Source organism: Ornithorhynchus anatinus, chromosome 2 (assembly GCF_004115215.2).
Source record: "Ornithorhynchus anatinus isolate Pmale09 chromosome 2, mOrnAna1.pri.v4, whole genome shotgun sequence".
NCBI classification, from domain to species: Eukaryota; Metazoa; Chordata; class Mammalia; order Monotremata; family Ornithorhynchidae; genus Ornithorhynchus; species Ornithorhynchus anatinus.
The window spans coordinates 59456169-59475359 of record NC_041729.1 but is presented as its reverse complement, the minus strand read 5'-3'; the positions used below and the strand labels follow the sequence as shown (position 1 = coordinate 59475359).

Sequence of the window (19191 nt, the reverse complement as noted above, 5' to 3'; positions counted from 1 at the left end):
TACTTGGGAGAGTCCAGTATAACAAGAAACAGATCCATTACCTGCCCACAACAAGCTTATAGTATAGAGGACATGAGTGCTCAATAAATACCATTGATTGTTTGATTGAGGCTGGGACACCAAACTGTTAGGGCTACACGGGGAGGCTGGTAATGTGTATAGACATGTATTCCTCTTTAATGCTTGGGATCAGAACCTCTCTAAGTGAGCTATCAGTGCCTGGAGTTTTCTCTTGCTGGAGCACAGTTCAGATATGTCTATTTGGACTGACAAGTGACAGTCAACATGGGGACACCAGGCCCTTTCTAACCTTGCCCTGTACTCCCTGCCCCCTACAGGGATCTCCAAGCAGGGTCCTTGATGCCGACTTCTGAGATGCTCGCATCTTCTGACCTCCTTCTCTGAGTGTCTGCCCTTGCTCACGTCTGCTCTACTGTTCATTCCCATGGCAGGCATCGGCATGAGTCATGGTACTAGGGGGAGACTGGACAAAGAGAAAAATCAAGGAACGAAAAGTTGGGAAGAGCAATAATATCTGAATGGGGAAGCTGCCTGCCCTAGGCAGGCAGCAAATACATTTGCAATGAGGTCCCTGCTATCCAGTCCAAGGGGGATCCCTCCCCTGGAAGGATTTGGGGATTGATGGGAATTAGAGGAATGACTAAGAGGCCCTGTTCTCCTCCCCCCCCTCCCCCCCGATAACCTCCCCCCGACAAATACTTGAAAATTATTCCAGCTGTGTCACATCTGCTGAACAATGTCAGGGATGGGGGACATTCCCCTCAAATGTGTTTCCCAGAAAAGAAAATCAGGGGAAGAGAAAGCAATCTTCTCCTCAGCGTTAGTTCCCTTCCGACTCCTTCCTTGGTACCCTACTTTCCCCTCTGTCCACTAACCCTCCTCTTCCATAGGTGACAGGTCGGTTTCTCCTAACCTTGGCCTGATTTTTTTTTCCCAGTTTTCCTTGGGGAAACGAGTGGGGGGTGGGGTGGGACAAGGTTGATTTGCCCACTTCCAACCTCACCCCTCTCTCCAGAAAATCATTGAAACTTGGACTCGTCCCTCCAGGCACGCGTGGCGAGGCGGCGGGTAGGGCGACCCTCTCCCAGACTTGAGGCGGGGGGGGGGGGGGGGAGTGCGGGATGGAGGGGAAGTCCCAGAGAGGGAGACCCTGAGTTGGGTGGGAGGAGGAGGACTGGAGGGAGGAGTGGAGAGCCTGGAGCGCGGGGAGTCCTTCGCCCCCAGGGCAGGGGATGTACGCGTGACCGCGGCAGTGGCCCCTGGGGAGTGTGTGTGTTTGTGTGAGGGGGTGTGGGGGGGTGTTTTTTTGGGGGGGGGAGGGGCCGCTCCCACGCACACAGGGCTCGCTCAGCTGATTTTTTGGCTTCTGCCCCCCAGGCTGCTCCTTCCCACGCCCCCTCCTTCCCACGCTCCCGCTCCCCGTCCTCGGCTCCGTGGGACCCGGGGGTCCCCGGCTCCCCGCAGCAGCCCTCCCTCCCTCCCTCCCTCCCCCGCCGGTCCCCGCCGTCCCCCGGCTCGGGGTTTGAAGGTCACTCGGTCCCCGCTCCCGCGCGTGGACGGGAAAATCCCGAGCCCCGAGGGGAGCGCGGGACGCGGAGCGGGACCCGGAGAGGGGAATCCCGCACCCCGCAGCCCCGGGGGCGCCCAGACCAGCCGACAGAAGCCGGGGCGGAGCGGCCGCAGCCGGGGACGCGGGGGAGGACGAGGAGGAGGAGGAGGAGGAGGAAGAGGAGGAGGAGGAGGAGGAGGAGGAGGAGGAGGAGGAGGAGGAGGAGGAGGAGGAGGAGGAGGAGGAAGGGGTCCGGGGCGCGATCCGGCGAAGGGAGGCAGGACGGAGCCGGAGCCCCAAATCTGCAGCCCGGAGAGGTGCGCGCCCTCCGCCCAACCACCCGCACCTAGAGCGGCGGGACATCGGAGACCCGCACCTGCTCCACAAGGGGGAGGAGGAGGAGGAGGAGGAGGAGGAGGAGGAGGAGGAGGAGGAGGAGGAGGAGGACAACGGACACATCGAACCTAGAGGAGGAGGAGGAGGAGAGCGGACACCTCGTATTGTAGAGGAGGAGGAGACCGGGCACCCGGTATTGGAAAGGAGGAGGAGAAGAGCGGACACCTCAAATCTAGAGGAGGAGGAGGAGAACGGACAGCTCGTATTGTAAAGGAGGAGGAGAAGAGTAGAGGAGGACGAGAAGAGCGGACACCTCGTACCTAGAGGAGGAGGAGGAGGAGGAGGAAGAGGCGGGGGTCTCAGGCCCCGGCGGGGGAAGAGTAAGGGCGGGTGCCGGTCGCCTTCCCTCCGCGGGGGCAGAGAAGGGACGAGGAGGGGGAAGAAGAGGAGGAGGAGGAGGAGGAGGAGGAGGAGGAGGAGGAGGAGGAGGAGGAGGAGGAGGAGTCGCTCGGCCCGGGACTGGGAGCAGCGGACCCCAGGCGGCCGGGATTCCCGGCACCCAGGAGGAGCGGGCCGGCCGTGCCCCCTCCCCGATAACCGCCGCCCCCCCCCGGGGGTCCGGGGTCCGGGGGTCGGGGCGGGCCGGGGGTCCGGGGGTCGGGGCGGGACCAGCCCTCCCAAGTTCCCGGCGGAGCCAGAGAAGCACGTGCCCCCGGAGACGCCCCCCGGCTGATGGTGAGTCCGGCCGGGAGCCCAGCGGTGCGGGATGGGGGAGGAGGGAGGGGAGGAGCGGAGGACGAGAGGGGACCCCGCACCCAGCACCCCGCACCCAGCACCCCGCACCCCGTCCTGGGGCAGCCGGCGTCTGCCCGACACCCCCGGAGAGGGTCGAGGAGGGAGGGCGGTGCCCAGGGCCGCGCTACAGCGGGGGAGGGGGAGGGAAGCGCCACCCCTGCGCCCACCCCTGCGCCCACCCCCACCTGGGGTCCTCCCCCACCCTCCCCACAAACCTGCCAACCTGCGGCTTCAGCCCCTTCTCCCTGCTCATCTCTCAACTTGTAATAATAATGACAGTGTTGGTTAAGGGCTTCCTATTAATCACAATAATGATGGCATTTGTTAGGCGCTTACTATGCTCAAAGCACTGTTCTAAGCGCTGGAGAGGATAGAAAGGGGTCAGGTTGTCCCTCGTGGGGCTCACAGTCTCAATCCCCAATTTACAGATGAGCTAACTGAGGCCCAGAGAAGTTAAGTGACTTGCCCATAGTCACACAGCTGATCAGTGGCTGGAGTCGTTTTAGAACCCGTGACCTCTGACTCCCAAGCCCGGGCTCTTGCCACTGAGCCACGCTGCTTCTTTCATTCAATAGTATTTATTGAGCGCTATGTGCCACGGTGTGCCGAGCACTGATCTAAGCGCTGAGGGAGATGCAAGTTGGAGTTGGACCCAATCCCTGTCCCATGTGGGGCTCCCAGTCTCAATCCCCCTTTTCCAGATGAGCTAACTGAGGCCCAGAGAAGTGAAGTGACTTGCCCCAGGTCACCCAGCAGATGAGAGTGCGAAGGCGGGATTAGAACCCAGGTCCCCCGACTCCCCAGGCCATGCTCTTGTCACGAGGCCACGCTGCCTTGCCAGGGTCCGCTCCCGGACCTGTCCCCGGCCCCGGGGGGAAGCCGGGGGGGGGAGGGGCCGGCTTCCCGGGAAAGGGGTTGGGAAAGGCAGGGGGATGCGCCGGGATCCGGCCGGGGGTGCGGGGCTCTGGCTGAGCCTTGCCTGCCCGCGGGAAGGAGGAAGATCCTCATTGCAGGTAAATCGAGGCAGCCAAAGGGGAAGCCCCTGGGGGGCCACAGCAGTGGGCAGAGCGGGGGGCAGAGCAGGAGCACAGAGGGGGCAGCGGCTTCATCCATTCATTGAATAGTATTTATTGAGCGCTTACTATGTGCAGAGCACTGTATCAACCGCTTGGAATGGACATTTCGGCTACAGAGAGAGACAATCCCTGCCCTACGACGGGCTCATGGTCTTCCCTGCCGGAGGCCGCCCAGCCTGGTCCGCCCAGGTTCCGGCCGGGCCGGACTTCGGGGGAGTGGACGGGAGGGCCGGGATGGGGGTGTCTAGGTCAGCCCCGCCCCCAGGGCGTGCGGGGGGCCACGGCCGGGATCACAGCCTCCGCCTGGCCCCTCTCCCCTGGGCTCCTCCTTCCAGGGCGGGGATTCGGGGGGACGGGGTCCGGAGAGTCCATTCTGAGCGCTTAGTACAGTGTTGTGCACATAGTAAGCACTCCATAAATACTATTGAATGAATGCATGAATGAGAGGAGGGTCCCCCCCACACCGAGGCCGGCCGGGGCCTGGACCCCTGACCCCTCCCTCCACCTGACCCGAGGGGCGGAGCTGGGCCGGTCCTGGGGGGGGGGGGGCGGCCACCTGTCAAGGAGGAGGGGGGCATCGTCTTCCCCGGCGGCGGGACCAGCCCTGGGCATCCCACCACCCCCGGGGAGGTCGCCAGTGGTGAAAGTGCAGGGCGCTGTGCCCTGGAGCGGAGCGCTGCCAGGAGGAGGAGGGGGCTCCCAGAAGGGAGGGGACCTCTGCCCATTTTGAAGTTGCCTAGCCCACGGGTGTTCCGACCTTGGCCTGGGGGGTGATTTCCATCGGTGCTGCAGGACCAAGGCATTCGCGTCCCCTGACCGATAGAGCCATTTTTTACCGAGCTTTGGAGGCTATTTGGGAAAGCCCCAGAGGTGAGGCCCAGCTCGTGTTGACTGTGCCATCTTAAAGAAAATAAAGGAAAGAAAGTAAGGCGGCACACTGAAAGTTTGAGGAAGTTCGCCACTGGATTGGATGACCTCCCTGGCCATGGAGTTGATTCGGAGGAGTGATGCAGGCAGGTGCACTGAATTCAGGGGGATTTTCTTTTAAAATTAAGGGGGAAAGAGAAAGAAGCAAGGCACTCGAAACATATACCTTCTAAGTAGGCCAACCTTGGAAAGGTAACAGCCTCATACTCTCTCACAGAGAGTGAATTGTTGGTCAGTGATCGGAAAATCCCATTTCTCTCCAAACCAAAGATGGTGATCCACTATCAGCATATCTTTTCCATTCTCTTCTCACTTCTAGGGCATACCAAATACTACCAATAGGCAGACCAAATGCCCATTGATTTCCCTGTGACTAACCCATCAGCACAGTGAGGACAGTAAGGATCTCTCTTTGGATGCAAACAGTGTCTATACGGGATATCCTCGATGCTCTAACTTCATGCACTGGTGTAGGGTAGATCTCCCATCAGATCTCAAAATGTAAAGTTAGGCGATTATAGAATTAGGTATCATCTTCATTTTTAACCAACGACTTGACCCCTGTTGAACTCCTGCAGAAGACTAAATGGAAAGAGCTGTGTTTCATTTAAAGTTGCGTTTTAATGTTCACAAAGCATGGGGCGTGTATGTGTGTCTGTGTGTGTTTTTAACATCAGCCTAGTATCTTCAGGTTTCCTACCAGGAAATTGCACAAAAAGGTGAAACTGAGCAGATTTCAACTGAGAATTTTGAGATAATTGTTTTTTCCATATCTTTTCTATGAATCCTGCCCAAGCCTCTATTCAGCTCTGTAGCTCTGCTTTGGAACAGAAATATAGCAGGGACTAATTAAGTAAGACTATCTTGTTTTACCTTTCTCATAATCTTTTCCATTCTGTTTTCACTTTTAGGGCATTTGGTCTGCCTAATATTAGCATGTCTGACATTTCACCTGACATTAGACCATTTTATTTGCGTCTTCTAAGCTGAAATGTTGAGTAATGAACACATTCCAAGAGGGAAATTGTATTTGACACAGAAAATACTTTGGGGACAGAGGGATTTCACAGTGGTGTGTAACAAGACGATTGAAATACGAATAAAAACACTCTGAAGGACACAGGGAAGCAGTCGCTGCCTTCGTTATACAGCATGAGCCAGGCTTAGGCAATGTCATCTCCAAATTAATATCTGTCAATTTTCCTGAAGATCATCAGGTAGTTGGCTATGTTGGGTCTGGCTTATGTTATTTAGTAGAAAATTGTAGTTTTTCAGAAGATTTTTCAGAAGTCAGACATCTCCTTGCAGTGGAGGTAGGACTTTTCTCCCCATTTCTAAGAGGCTCCCTTTCCAGGATTGCCTTGCGTCTCAAGTAGAAAAATCAAAGTGTTAATTAAAATAAAAAACCTAAAAGAGCCACAATTATTAAAATACCATTAAACTCCCTTGGAGTGGACCAGCCTAAAATGACACACCTCGGAGTGTCTGTTGGTTGGCCTGAAGTGACACATCTTGGAGATTCCGTTGCTTCTTTAGGTTAGCTTAGGTTGTCGGGGACCGAGACCACTCTCTGTGCTTCTTCCATGACATTGGTATGTGGCCAGAGAGCTCCAGCCCTAGTTAAAGAATGTCTGTGGCTAGGCCCTGCAGCATCTGCTTCAGGTGTTCGTCTATCCCCTCCCATACATTATGGTGTCATAGAGTGCCCACCCGATCACCTAAATTAAGACAGTTTCTCTGGGGGTACTTCCGATGCCAACCTCTCCAGGGCTATTGCACTGCCTGCCCAAGTCCCTGCTAACACATGGGCTGCTTCCAACTCAGGCAGAGGGAGATTGAGTGCACCCAAACTTTTAACCACTGCCACCCCACGGCTGCCCCATGGCCACCTTCGCTAACGGTGCTCCCTGAGACAGCTGGCCTATTTGCTTACTGATGGAAGCTGGATCTGGGGCCTTGGACACTCCTCCTTTGGTCCCCAAATGTACCAGTCAAGGTAGGTAGGTGGTCCTGAGGGGGGTGGGGGATGTGGGATTAGAAAGTCTTCCAGTTCTGCTCAATCGAGTAGGAAAAACAAATATATCTCTTTCACTAGTTCATTTCCCTCCAAATATATCCTGTAGAAAAGTCATACTTGATTAATCTCCATGGCAACATATTTTGGGATGTAGGCTGCCCAGAATCCACGAGGGCAAGTTCTGTAACACCTTAGAAATTAAATAATGACTTTATTGTCCGGGAAAAAGTGCAGCAGATTCACCTGTTCAAGACCAGAGATGATAGCCTTGGGAGACAGAACTAAAACTAAGATACAATTATCTTGAATGGGTAGGAAAAAAGGAAAACAAACTTAAGCATACATGTACGTGTGAGAGTGCATGTGTGAATGTGTGGGTGAGTGAGTGTTCAGAAATGCAAGTTTTCCTTCTGGACTTGACCTGAAGAGGATATTCTTCTTTAAATTGTGATGAAGATAATATTGTTTTTATTATTTAGTCTTTACTAATATTTTCAACCGCCGATGAATCCAGAGAAAAGGTGCCGAGCATTAAGGACCGGAGGATTAACTTAAGTGGGAAGCTCCATGAGAGCTGTGAATGTCAATAATTGTAGTCCATTGCTGTCTGTTCATGCAAAGATTGAATCTGGAGGTAGTCTTGATGGAAATATTTAGACATCTGATGATTCAGGTTTCTCCCCACCTCTGGTTTGATGGCCTGTCAATCACGATGAAAAGCCCAGCCACTCTGCTCTTGTCTGATTTAACTAGCGAGATTGTCTTCCCCACGTAATGGTGATTGGCTTCTGCCATTTCTCTGCTGGATTTAATAGAAATCACTCTGCTAAGGACACAGAATCTTATAGCCTCCGTCAGGGGTGGGGGGCACCGTCGATTATCAGTTTAAAGGCTTGCCGAGCGCTCGGTCTTTTTCTCGGCACTTGGTACCCAAAAGACTCGCGTATCACCGCACACACAATACTTGTATTTGATTTCTGGGCTGGCTGGCCCTGACAAGCCACATGTTAATCGCATTCCTCCAGCAACAGACCTGGGAGAAACACATGCTCTTCTCAGCAAGCCCAGGGAGCAGCTGAGTGGCCTCAGTCACAATTTCCAGGAACGGAGCTCTCTGTGGATAAAAATGATTAGTGTGTTCAGAACCCTGATCTCTACTATCTGTAGCGCTCCTGTGAATAATAGGCTCAAGACTTCTGTTTTTGTGACAACCATTTAAAGTGCAGTCTCTAGATTGTTGTGCACTCCATTTAATCATAATAATCTGAATCAGCTTCACTTTTCATTTTCCTGAGGACAAAATTAGACCTTTGCAGACATAATAGATCACGCGGTGGAGTGCTGTGTGTGCATATTTCTTAGAGGTGGCCCTTTTTACCTGTTCCATTTTTTTTCCCTTTGTTCTGTGATTCAGAAGCCGAACATGAAGAGTAGAGTAGTTTTTGTTTTTCTCTTGCCGAGACTGTGACACTATCTTGGAAAAGAGATTAGCATAAGATCCTTGGCAAGTGTGAAAATTCCAGTATACCATGAAGTGCCCTCTTGAATATGATACCCTCTCTCTTACCAGGGACAGAAAGAGGGGTGGAGCGTATTGTGCAGAAAACAACACAAGCCCCAAGTAGACCAATAGCTCACGTGGAGGAAAATGGCCTAGCAAAGACTGGTGACTGCAAAATTATCTTGACAGCTACCATATGCAGTGTATCTGATTGACTGGCAGAAAGAAGTTCTAATTTGTTACACTCAATATTAAAACTGACAGAGCAGTGCAGAATGCCGATTCAACATTTGAGTGCCCTCCCTGTGTCCCTAGGAGAGATATTCCCCTTACGGGTTGTGGACCCAAAATGTAGTTTTCCGTTCCACGGAATATGCTACCTCTGGACTCCTGCTAGAATGCTAACCACTGGCCATTGCAGGTGGTCCTTGTTGTGATGGGTACTGGCCAAGGTTGGGGTGGGGAAACCCTAAAAAAGATAAGGGCACATATCATATGCCCTTCATATGTTTCTTTATGCAGGAGAGGAGGGGCCCTAGCAACTCTAGCTGGAGGCTGTAGATACCTAAGCTTTCTTGCAAAGTTGCTTGGAACTTTTTAAAAAAGGGTTGCCAGTGGTGGAGAGTTTAATTTTCCATTTGTCCTAATCTCCATATAACAAAATCATGATAAAGTAAGCATGCACTCTTCCATATGTGACTGTGAACACAGACACGCCTGCAAGCTCCTTGAGAGCCAGGATCTTCGTACTTACTCTCTTATATTTTCACAAGTGCTTAATCCAGTGGTCCACACATGGTAGGTTCTCAGTAAATGCTGTTGATTTGATTGACTTGTGACAGGGTCAAAATAAATGGAAACACTTTTTTACCTAGCTTCTAAATGGGTTTGGATAAAATTAGGGTTGTAGGGGGAAGGTGCAGTGTGGAACAATCATAATCATTTGACAGAATTTGAGGTGGGAGATCATCACACGCTTCTTCCCAACATCCTTTGTGGCTATCCTGTAGACAGAGTGTCAAATAGAATAGATCCTTAATGTATTTCTTGTGTAAAAACAACTGTTTTTTATGTTGGGTTTCTTGTTTGTTTGTTTTTTACCCACATGGTACCAGAAGTAAGTCTGGCAATATTATTTTGGCCATTCTGTTCTCTTTTTTTTTTTCAGCTGGTTTCGAAAGTTACAATTTATAGATCAGAGCAACCTTTCCATTCATTCATTCAGTTGTATTTATTGAGCAATTACTGTGTGCAGTACACTGTACTAAGTGCTTGGGAAGTACAATTCAGCAACAAATAGAGAAAATCCCTGCCCATAACAGGCTCCCAGTCCCCATCAGGTGTGGGCAAAATTTAGTCCAAAGGTCCCAGATAGCCCATCAGTCGAATTTGCCTGACACCCCACTGTGCCTAGCAAAATAAAGCTGTATATTATGCCACATCATTATATGTTTTGAAGTGCCTAAATATGTGCGAAAGTGACCTGCAATGTTCTTGGCATTCTTAAGAAGCAGTTTGGCCTAGTGGGAAGAAGACAGGCCGGGGGTTACAAGACTTGGCTTCTAATCCCAGCTCTGTCACTTGTCTTCTGTGTAATCCTGGGTAAGTCACTTGATTTATCTGAGCCTCAGTTTCCTCATCTGTAAAATGGGGATTCATTACCTCTTCTCCCTCTTACTACTTAGACTGTGAACACCATGAGAAATAGGGATTCTTTCTCATCTGAATACCTTGTATTCATCCCAGTCTCTTAATATGGTGCTTGGAATATAGTGAATACTTTATAAATACCACAGTTAATATTATGAGCACAATACATGTTACAACAATTTAATTCATTGATACTCTGAAAATAAAGTATTTCATGTGTCAGCTTTCAGCAGCTAACTAAAGGTTAAGAAGTATCCTTCGAGCAAATACTTGCTCACCTGTGCGATACATCTATTTGCTTCTTTCTGTAAGTCCTGGCAACCAACAGTGTTTTCCATCTGTGCTGCCTCTTCAGTTCTGATGACCCAGTCTTCCCTTCTCCTTATGTCACACTGCCAAAATTAGGGAGGAGGAGAAGACAGAGGGAGAGATCAGCGCTTTAGGAGTAAACTTTCATTCATTCATTCAATAGTATTTATTGAGCGCTTACTATGTGCAGAGCACTGTACTAAGCGCTTGGGATGAACAAGTCGGCAACAGATAGAGACAGTCCCTGCCGTTTGACGGGCTTACAGTCTAATCGGGGGAGACAGACAGACAAGAACAATGGCACTAAACAGCGTCAAGGGGAAGAACATCTCGTAAAAACAATGGCAACTAAATAGAATCAAGGCGATGTACAATTCATTAACAAAATAAATAGGGTAACGAAAATATATACAGTCTTGTCTCAGTTTTGGATGTTGAAGTGTCAGGTGTTTATCTTCTCCAAAACCAGTATGGAAAGATGGTGGGATACCTTATCAGTTCCCCAGACAAAAATCACAGAAATGGTTCTTGAACAAAGATTATTTTGAATCAATCATATTTATTGAGCACTTTTTGTATGCAGAGCGCTGTACTAAGTGCTTGGGAGAATACAGTATTACATAGTTGGTAGGCACATTCCTTTCCCACAATGAGCTAAAGGGAGAGATAGGCATTAATATAAATAAATTAATTAAGGACATGCACCTGAGGGCTGTAGAGATGAAGAGTTAGGCAAGGAGACAGTAAAAGCAGCGTGGCTCAGTGGAAAGAGCACGGGCTTTGGAGTCAGGGCTCATGAGTTCGAATCCCAGCTCTGCCACTTGTCGGCTGTGTGACTGTGGGCAAGTCACTTAACTTCTCCGTGCCTCAGTTCCCTCATCTGTAAAATGGGGATTAAGACTGTGAGCCCCACGTGGGACAACCTGATTCCCCTATGTCTACCCCAGCGCTTAGAACAGTGCTCGGCACATAGTAAGCGCTTAACAAATACCAACATTATTATTATTATTATTAAAAACCATTGTTCCTAACACCAGAGATACCTTGCCCTTAGTCTGAGAGATAAAGATATTTCTGAACTTTGTTTATGAACATTGCCTTTTCTGCCTAAGGTGATGATATATGGGCTATTCAGTAGCTAGGCCATGACTCTGGCCTACTGCATGAGAGTATTTAAAGCAGACTGACAATACCAAATGCTAGTCCAAAAAAATGTTTATAAAATGCCAGCAGATGTCAGTGTGTTCTTGTCATTTAATTTTTTCAGTAGGGTTCATTAGTATCCATAGTAAAATTATATCAAGATCCACCCACAGTAATATATATCGAGAGAAGTTGAAGAATGACATTTTCTGGATACCTATGACCAGCAGAGCTTTACTTTGCTTTAAAGGTATGATAGAATTTTGACTTTCCCCTAGTCATGATTTTCAATTTTCTATTTTAAATCATTTTTACATGATTTTGAATGATTTAAAAGCTTACATTTCCTTGTTCAAAATAAACTTTTCAAAATCATGGCATTGTTGGACTATTAATAACTGCCAGGAATATTAACTTATATAATATTTTTTGTGAAATTAAAAGTTGATGTGAGGAAAGATTGATAATAATTATAAACATCGTATGTGTCTGGTTTGCTTTTATGTAAATCTTGAAGATTTCCATTTGTACATCACTGCACTGCTTGCTTATAGATGGTCATTGTGTAAATTATTTAGAGTTGAAAAAGGGTGAACTGAACGTTTTTAAAAATTAGATCATCACAGTTAATATGCTTCCTTTTAGAGAAGTGACTTTCTGGAACTGAAAAAAAAATGTAATGCAAAAGCCGTCAGACTTCTTTAAAAGCAGATTAGATCATGTTTGAAAGGTTGTTAACTGTTTTGTCACACATTTCCCAAAATTATGGATAAAGTTAAGTTTAGCAGAATGTCAGAGCCTGAATGCTCTATGGAAGTGACCTAAAACACACTGCTGAGTTTCATACTCCGTGGCAGTGATCACAAAGCTATTTGGCCATCCTGCACAATTTTTCAAGTATTAAAGCTCTGTGATGTGGTGAGTTTGGGATTAATTGTATCCTCTTCATTATCTGGGAGACTTAGAAGAAGTCCATGATCCCTCGACAGGGATTTTGGGATCATGGTGAAAGAAAGTCCTGGAGGTAGAAGAAAAGAGCCCAAAGGGTGCCTAGAAAAGACACGCTATCCCATTTTTCCAATATGTACCGTCCCTTACCAAGACTCAAGGAGGGCCTACTAATCATTCTGTCTTCTCTTCCCACATCGTCTCTTCCATCTGCCCCCAAGTGGAAAGACTTAACAGGCAGCTAAAATGGATTTTATTTGAAGTGATCTCCAGAACTATAGGTATAGCAGCCGAAATGTAAGAGGATGGCCTTAGTTCTGACTTTTGAAGTCACTGTCACCGTCAAAGCCATGAACAATGGTGAAACAATCATATCTGATGATATCTATGAGTAGAATCCATAAGCAAGGAGGAAACCAAATGATCTTCTTCATTATAGGGAGAAGCAGCGTGGCCTGCGGAAGCAGCATTGGCTAATGGAAAGAGTATAGGCCTTGGAGTCAGAAGGCCTGGGTTCTAATCCCAAATGTGCCAGTTGCTGTGTGACCTTGGGCAAGTTGCTTAACTTCTCAATGCTTCAGTTCTGCTGTTCTCCCTCCTACTTAAACAGTGAGCCCCAGATGGGACAGGGACTGTGTCCAACCTAATTAACTTGCATCTATCCCTGTGCTTAGAACAGTTTTTGAGCCCTGGGTCACCTGCACAGTCCACCTCCTTTACTCCTGTGCTCGAACCACAGAAGGTTGTGGGCAGAAATCTAAATATCAAGCTGACTTTGTCCACTTCAAGTTTATCCTTGCATGCTTTAATGCTGCCCTCGCCTCTATTTTTTTCTTTTATTGATACCCATGCCCACTGCCCTCACCAGTTGTTCCAAACATTTAACTCCTTCCTCAGGTCTCCTGTCTCACCACCTTCCCTATCCCTTGCACCCAATGACCTGGCCATCTACTTTATTAAGAAAATTGAACACCATCAAGTGTGAGCTCCCTAAAACCTGTCCTGCTCCTCCTCAGTCTCTCCACCCTCCGGCATCCTCTTCAGCTTTCCCATCCTTCCCAGCAATATCTCCAGAGGAGATCTCCTGCCTCCTCTCAAATGCCACCCACTCCACATGCATACTGGACCCTATTCCTTCGCACCTTATAAAAACTCTAGCCCCCTCCCTTGTTCCCACAGTAACAGCCATCTTCAACCATTGACTCTCCAATAGCTTCTTCCCTACTGCCTTCAAATATCCCATGTCTCCCCTTTTCTAAAAAAAAACCCCTCTCTTGACCCCACAGCTCCTTCCAGTTATCGTGCCATCACCCTCCTCAATTCCTCTCCAGACTCCTCCAGTGAGTAATTTACACCTGTTGTCTCAAATTCTTCTCCTCCAATTTTCTCGTGGACCCCCTCCAATCTGGCTTCCATAGAAACCACCCTCTCAAAAGTCACCAGTGGATCTCCTTTATGACAAATCCAATGGCTTCTACTCCATCCTAATCCTCCTCAACCTCTCAGCTGCCTTCAAGACTTTGGACCATCCCCTCTCCCCAATATTTTATCTAACCTTGGCTTCACTGACTCCATTCTCTTCTGGTTCACCTCTTATCTCTCTGGCCATTCATTCTCAGTGTTTTTCATGGGCTTCTACTCTGCCACCTACCCCCTAACTGTGGGGGTCCCTCGAGATTCAGTTCTGGGTCCCCTTCTATTCTTCATCTACACTCATTCTCTTGGAGAACTCATTCACTCCCATGACTTCAACTACCACCTCTATGCCAAAGATACCTAATTTTACATCTCCTTCCCTAATCTTTCTCCCTCTCTCCAGGCTCACATCTCCTCCTGCCTTCAAGACATTTCTATTTGGATGTCCTCCTTTCACCTCAAACCTAACTTATCCAAAACAGAGCTCCTTATCTTCCCACCCAAATTCTTCTCCCTGACTTTACCATCAGTGTAGACAACACCATCATCTTTCCTGTCTCACAAGCCTCTAACCTTGGCATTTTCCTTGACTCCTCTCTCTCATTCAACCTACATATTCAGTCTGTCACCAAATCCTGTCAGTGTCCCACCCACACAACATTGCTAAAATCTGCCCCTTCCTCTCCATCCAAACTGTTGTCTTATGCTGTCTAGTCATCTCCGAACCATAGTGACACCAAGGGCACATTACTCCCAGAATGCCTCACCTCCATCTGAGTTGTTCTGGTAGTGTATCCATAGAGTTTTCTTGGTAAAAATGCAGAAGTGGTTTACCATTGCCTCCAGTCAACTTGAGTCTCTGCCCTCGACTTCCTCCCATGTCCCTCTTGCCCAGCATGGTGAGTTTTGACTTGTAGCAGATTGCCTTCCACTGGCTAACCACTGCCCAAGCTAGGAATGGAATGGACAGGCCTCTGTTTGACTCTCCCTCCCGTAGTCAAGACTGGTAGAGTACTGGAAATTCTCCAGGTGTGACCCTGAGAGGGGGCCATCCAAATTGCTATGGCGTCAATACACACACTCATCCTATCCAGCCTGGATTACTGCATCAGCTTCCTTGATGACCTTGCAACTTCCTCTCTCTCCCCACTCCAGTCCATACTTCACTCTGCTGCCCTGATCATCTTTCTACAAAAATGTTCAGAACATGTCACGTCCCTCCTCAGAAATCTTCAGTGGTTGCCTCTCTACTGCCGCAACAAATAAATACTCCTCACCATTGGTTTTAAAACCCTCCATCACCTTGCCCCCTCCTATCTTACCTCATCCCCTTCTATTTCACCTCATCCCCTCCTACCTAACCTCACGTCTCTCCTTCTACAACCCAGCCTGCATACTTCACTCTTCTTGTTCTAAACTTCTCACTGTGCCTCAATCTTCCCAGTCTCACCTCTGATCCCTGGCCCACGTCTTGCCTTTGGCCTGGAACACCTTCCCTCCTCAAATCTGCCAGACAATTACTCTTACCCTCTTCAAAGCCTGATTAAAGGCACATCTCCTCCAAGAGGCCTTTTCAGACTGAGTCCTGCCTTTCTTTATATCCCTCTTCCTTCAGCATCACCCTGACTTGCTCATTTTGCTCTTCCCCCCACCTCCCAGCCCCACAGTACTTATGTATGTATCTGTAATTTTATTTATTTGTATTATCTGTCTCCCCCACCCCTAGACTGTGAGCTCATTGTGGGTAGGGATTGTCACTGTTTATTGTTGCATTGTACTTTCCCAGTTGCTTAGTACAATGCTCTGCACACAGTAATAGTAATAATAATAATGTTGGTATTTGTTAAGCACTTACTATGTGCACAGCACTGTTCTAAGCGCTGGGTTAGATACAGGGTAATCAAGTTGTCCCACATGAGGCTCACAGTCTTAATCCCTGTTTTACAGATGAGGTAACTGAGGCACAGAGAAGTGAAGTGACTTGCCCACAGTCACCCAAATGACAAGTGGCAGAGCTGGGATTCAAACCCATGACCTCTGACTCCCAAGCCTGTGCTCTTTCCACTGAGCCACGCTGCTGCTCCGCAGTGTTTTATAAATAGGATTGAATGATTAAATGAGTAAATACTTAATGGAAACCATTAAAAAAACCCCAACCCCTCCCTGTCATAAAAAAAAAAAAACACACCTAAAGTAGTGCCACAGGACTTCCAAGAAGCTTAACTTCCAAGAAGCCCCATGTATGGTGATAGACCCTGTGGCAACTAACACTTTATTTTAGCATTTCTGGTTAGGATCTCTGGGTACTGGTTAAAACTGAACCGCTCATCTTTCTACTTAAACCCTCTCCCTCCTCCAAATTGCTTTGGTGTCCATTCAACTCCGTTTAACTCTCCCATGTGAACTGTCACTAGGTCCTGACATTTTGCATCCACCGTATTTCCAGGTTCCGCCCTTTCACTTCCCACTATCATGCTGGTTTAAACTCATTATTAGAATGCAATCTTCTCACCATCTTTCTGCCTCCAACCTCTTTCCTCATCAGCTAATAACAGTAATTATAGCTTTAGTAGCAGCAGTTTTTAGGTGCTCTCTTCTTGCCAAGCACTGTACTAAGAGTGTAGAGAAGCAACATGGCTCAGTGGAAAGAGCCTGGGCTGGGGAGTCAGAGATAATGGTTCAAATCCCAGCTTGGCCACTTGTCAACTGTGTGACTTTGGGCAAGTCACTTCACTTCTCTGGACCTCAGTTCCCTCATCTGTAAAATGGGGATGAAGACTGTGAGCCCCACGTGGGACAACTTGATCACCTTGTATCTTCCCCAGCACTAAGAACAGTGCTTTGCACACAGTAAGCACTTAACAAATGCCAACATTATTATTATTAAGGGCTGAGGTAGATACAATATAAGTGGATTGACATACTGAGCTACCAAATCCCTCCCTGGAACTCCTTGCCTGATCTATCCACCAGATCCACAGCCTTCTCCATCTTCAAAGCCCTTCTGTAAGCCCTTCTCTGGGAAGTAGCCCCTGATTTATTTTCCCCTTCCCATGTCATATCACCTCAATAGCCACCCTTAGCAACAGTGCTTACCATATTTCTATTTAGGTACACTACTTATTTTTTCATTTATTCATTCATCTCTACAAATGTCAGTTACTGAGAACCTTCTGCATTCTAAGCAGTGTACTACATGCTTTAGAGTGTACAAGCATAGCAATAATATATATTCCCTGCCCTCAAGGAATTTATAATCCAATGGGGGAGAAAGTACATGCAGGCTCACTCAAGAAACTACTGTTACCTTTGTTCACTCTCCCATCTGACTGTCTGTGAGGAATTTTTGTCTGTCTGTGTCCCCGATTTGACTTTAAGGCTTTTGAGATAATGGTTGATGTCTTTTGCTTTTACTGTAACTTTTCCAAGTACTTAATATAGTGCACTGCATGAACTAGGAACTCAATAAATACTTCTGATGAATAGATTGATTCCTGAAGAATATAGTTACCCATGTGCTACCTGTAATAGCTTCAGTCCAAATTGCAGCACAATAATGATAGTGCCAGACTTTGTTATACTCTATCCCAAGTGATTAGCACAGTGCTCTGCACATAATATGTGCTCAAAAGAAATGATTGGTTGACTGATTCCCCAGGGGTGATGTAGACAACGGTCCCCACAGCTTCTTGAGCTAGACTCTCCGACTCGCTGATGACAGCTCTCTAACAGGAATAGGGTGTTTCCCCACCATGTTGAAACCATTGTCAAAGATGGTGGCTTCCTGGTCTATTTATTCTTTGAAATCTGTCCCGCATCACAGAATCAGGGTGATGTAGAAGGGCAGATATTTTTAATCTGGATTTAGACAACACTTCTGTTGCACCTTAATTCAATGCTGCTTTCAGGGAAAGCTGAGGAGAAGACTTCTAATTTGTGTCCCGAGAGGAGTCGGAGAAGTAAGGTGGGGAGGAAGGGAGTGGGATTCCCTGCAATGAGTGAGCAGAGAAGCAGTGTGACTAAGCACAGTCCTGGGAGCCAGAAGGACCTGAGTTTTAATCCAAGGTCTGCCACTTGTTTGCGGTATGACCTTGGGCAAGTCACTTAACTTCTCTGCGCCTCAGTTACCACATCTGTAAAACAGGGATTAAGAATGTGAGCCCATGTGGAACAGGAACTGTGTCCAACCTGATTAACTTGTATCTACCCCAGCATTTAGAACACTGCTTGGCACATAATAAATTTTTAACAAGTACCATAATTATTAATTATTATTCCTTTTAGAAGGTGCAACATCAGGTGGGACTCACTGGTCTTGGGCCATATCATCAGTTAGTGCATGGTGCAGCTTCAGATTTCCTGTATTGTGGTAGTTCAGAAGTAGGGGTATTCCTGATTCGTCAGTCATACATACATCTTTTCAGTCGCAGAGCCACACTTACACATGTGGATAAGTTCTTGTAATCATTAACAAAGTGTTCAAAACTGAAATATTTTCTATATTTGTTTTCGTTTTTGAGGATGGTGCTATTGTATGTACATAAATATGTATGCATTTGTCCTCATGGTATCCTCACCTCTTTTAAGCCATTTGAAACTCGCCCCAACCACACAATTATATTCTTATAATTCTTATTATTCTTATACTTTACTATTTCCCCTATCCCTGATCTATTTTAATGTCTGCCTTCCCTTGCAGTTGTAAGCTCCTAGTGGTCAAGAATCAGAGCTAACAACTCTATTGTATTGTACTCTCCCAAGCACATAGTTCGGTGTTCTATACCAAGAAAGCACTCATTGATTGATTGATTGTGGATCAGTTTGCCTTGTCATTCAATGTTGAATTCATTCATTCATATTTATTGAGCACTTATTGTGGGCAGAGCATTGTACTAAGCACTTGGAAGAGTAAAATCTAACAATAAATGGCAAATTCCCTGCCCACAACGAGCTTGCAGACTAGAGAGATACTGCCCAAAACCGGATATGTCTTCTATGCTAGGCCCATCTCTTGCAACCATACGGAAGACGATGAGCCATCATGAATGCACAAAACTGTTAGCCAGCTAAGCACTTGCCTCATCAGTACATGAATGGCTCCATACACCAATTGGTTTTTGATTCCAACACCAGCAGTGTCAGCATGACAGGCTAACACGATACGAAGGCCAGTTACTGAAACTTTGCTCAACATATTCTGCTTAGAACTTTTCCAAGATTCCCAGCTAACTAAGCTTCAGTTTGCTGCTGAAAATCAATCCTTCAGTCAATGGTATTTATTGAGTGCTTACTATGTGCACATCACAGTACTAAGCACTTGGTAGAGTTCAATACAACAGAACAATAATAATAATAATAATAATGTTGGTATTTGTTAAGTACTTACTATGTGTTAAGCACTGTTCTAAGTGCTGGGGTAGATACAAGGTAATCAGGTTATCCCACGTAGGGCTCATAGTCTTCATCCCTATTTTACAGATGAGGTAACTGAGACACAGAGAAG

General features: G+C 47.5%; 1 protein-coding gene and 1 non-coding gene across 2 annotated transcripts in view; one reads left to right on the top strand and one right to left on the bottom strand.

The window, feature by feature from the left end:
• Positions 1 to 2538: 2538 nt before the first annotated feature.
• The window catches only part of RBFOX1 (RNA binding fox-1 homolog 1), a 1878609-nt gene continuing 1861956 nt past the window's right edge, over positions 2539 to 19191 (top strand). Inside the window, exon 1 of the mRNA XM_029058016.2 lies at positions 2539 to 2641. The gene's annotated coding sequence lies outside the window, so the exon portion shown is untranslated. The remainder of the gene's footprint in view (positions 2642 to 19191) is intronic.
• Positions 14598 to 14735, bottom strand: LOC114809848. The gene has a single exon (XR_003757622.1). It is a non-coding gene; the product is annotated as a small nucleolar RNA SNORA7 (small nucleolar RNA).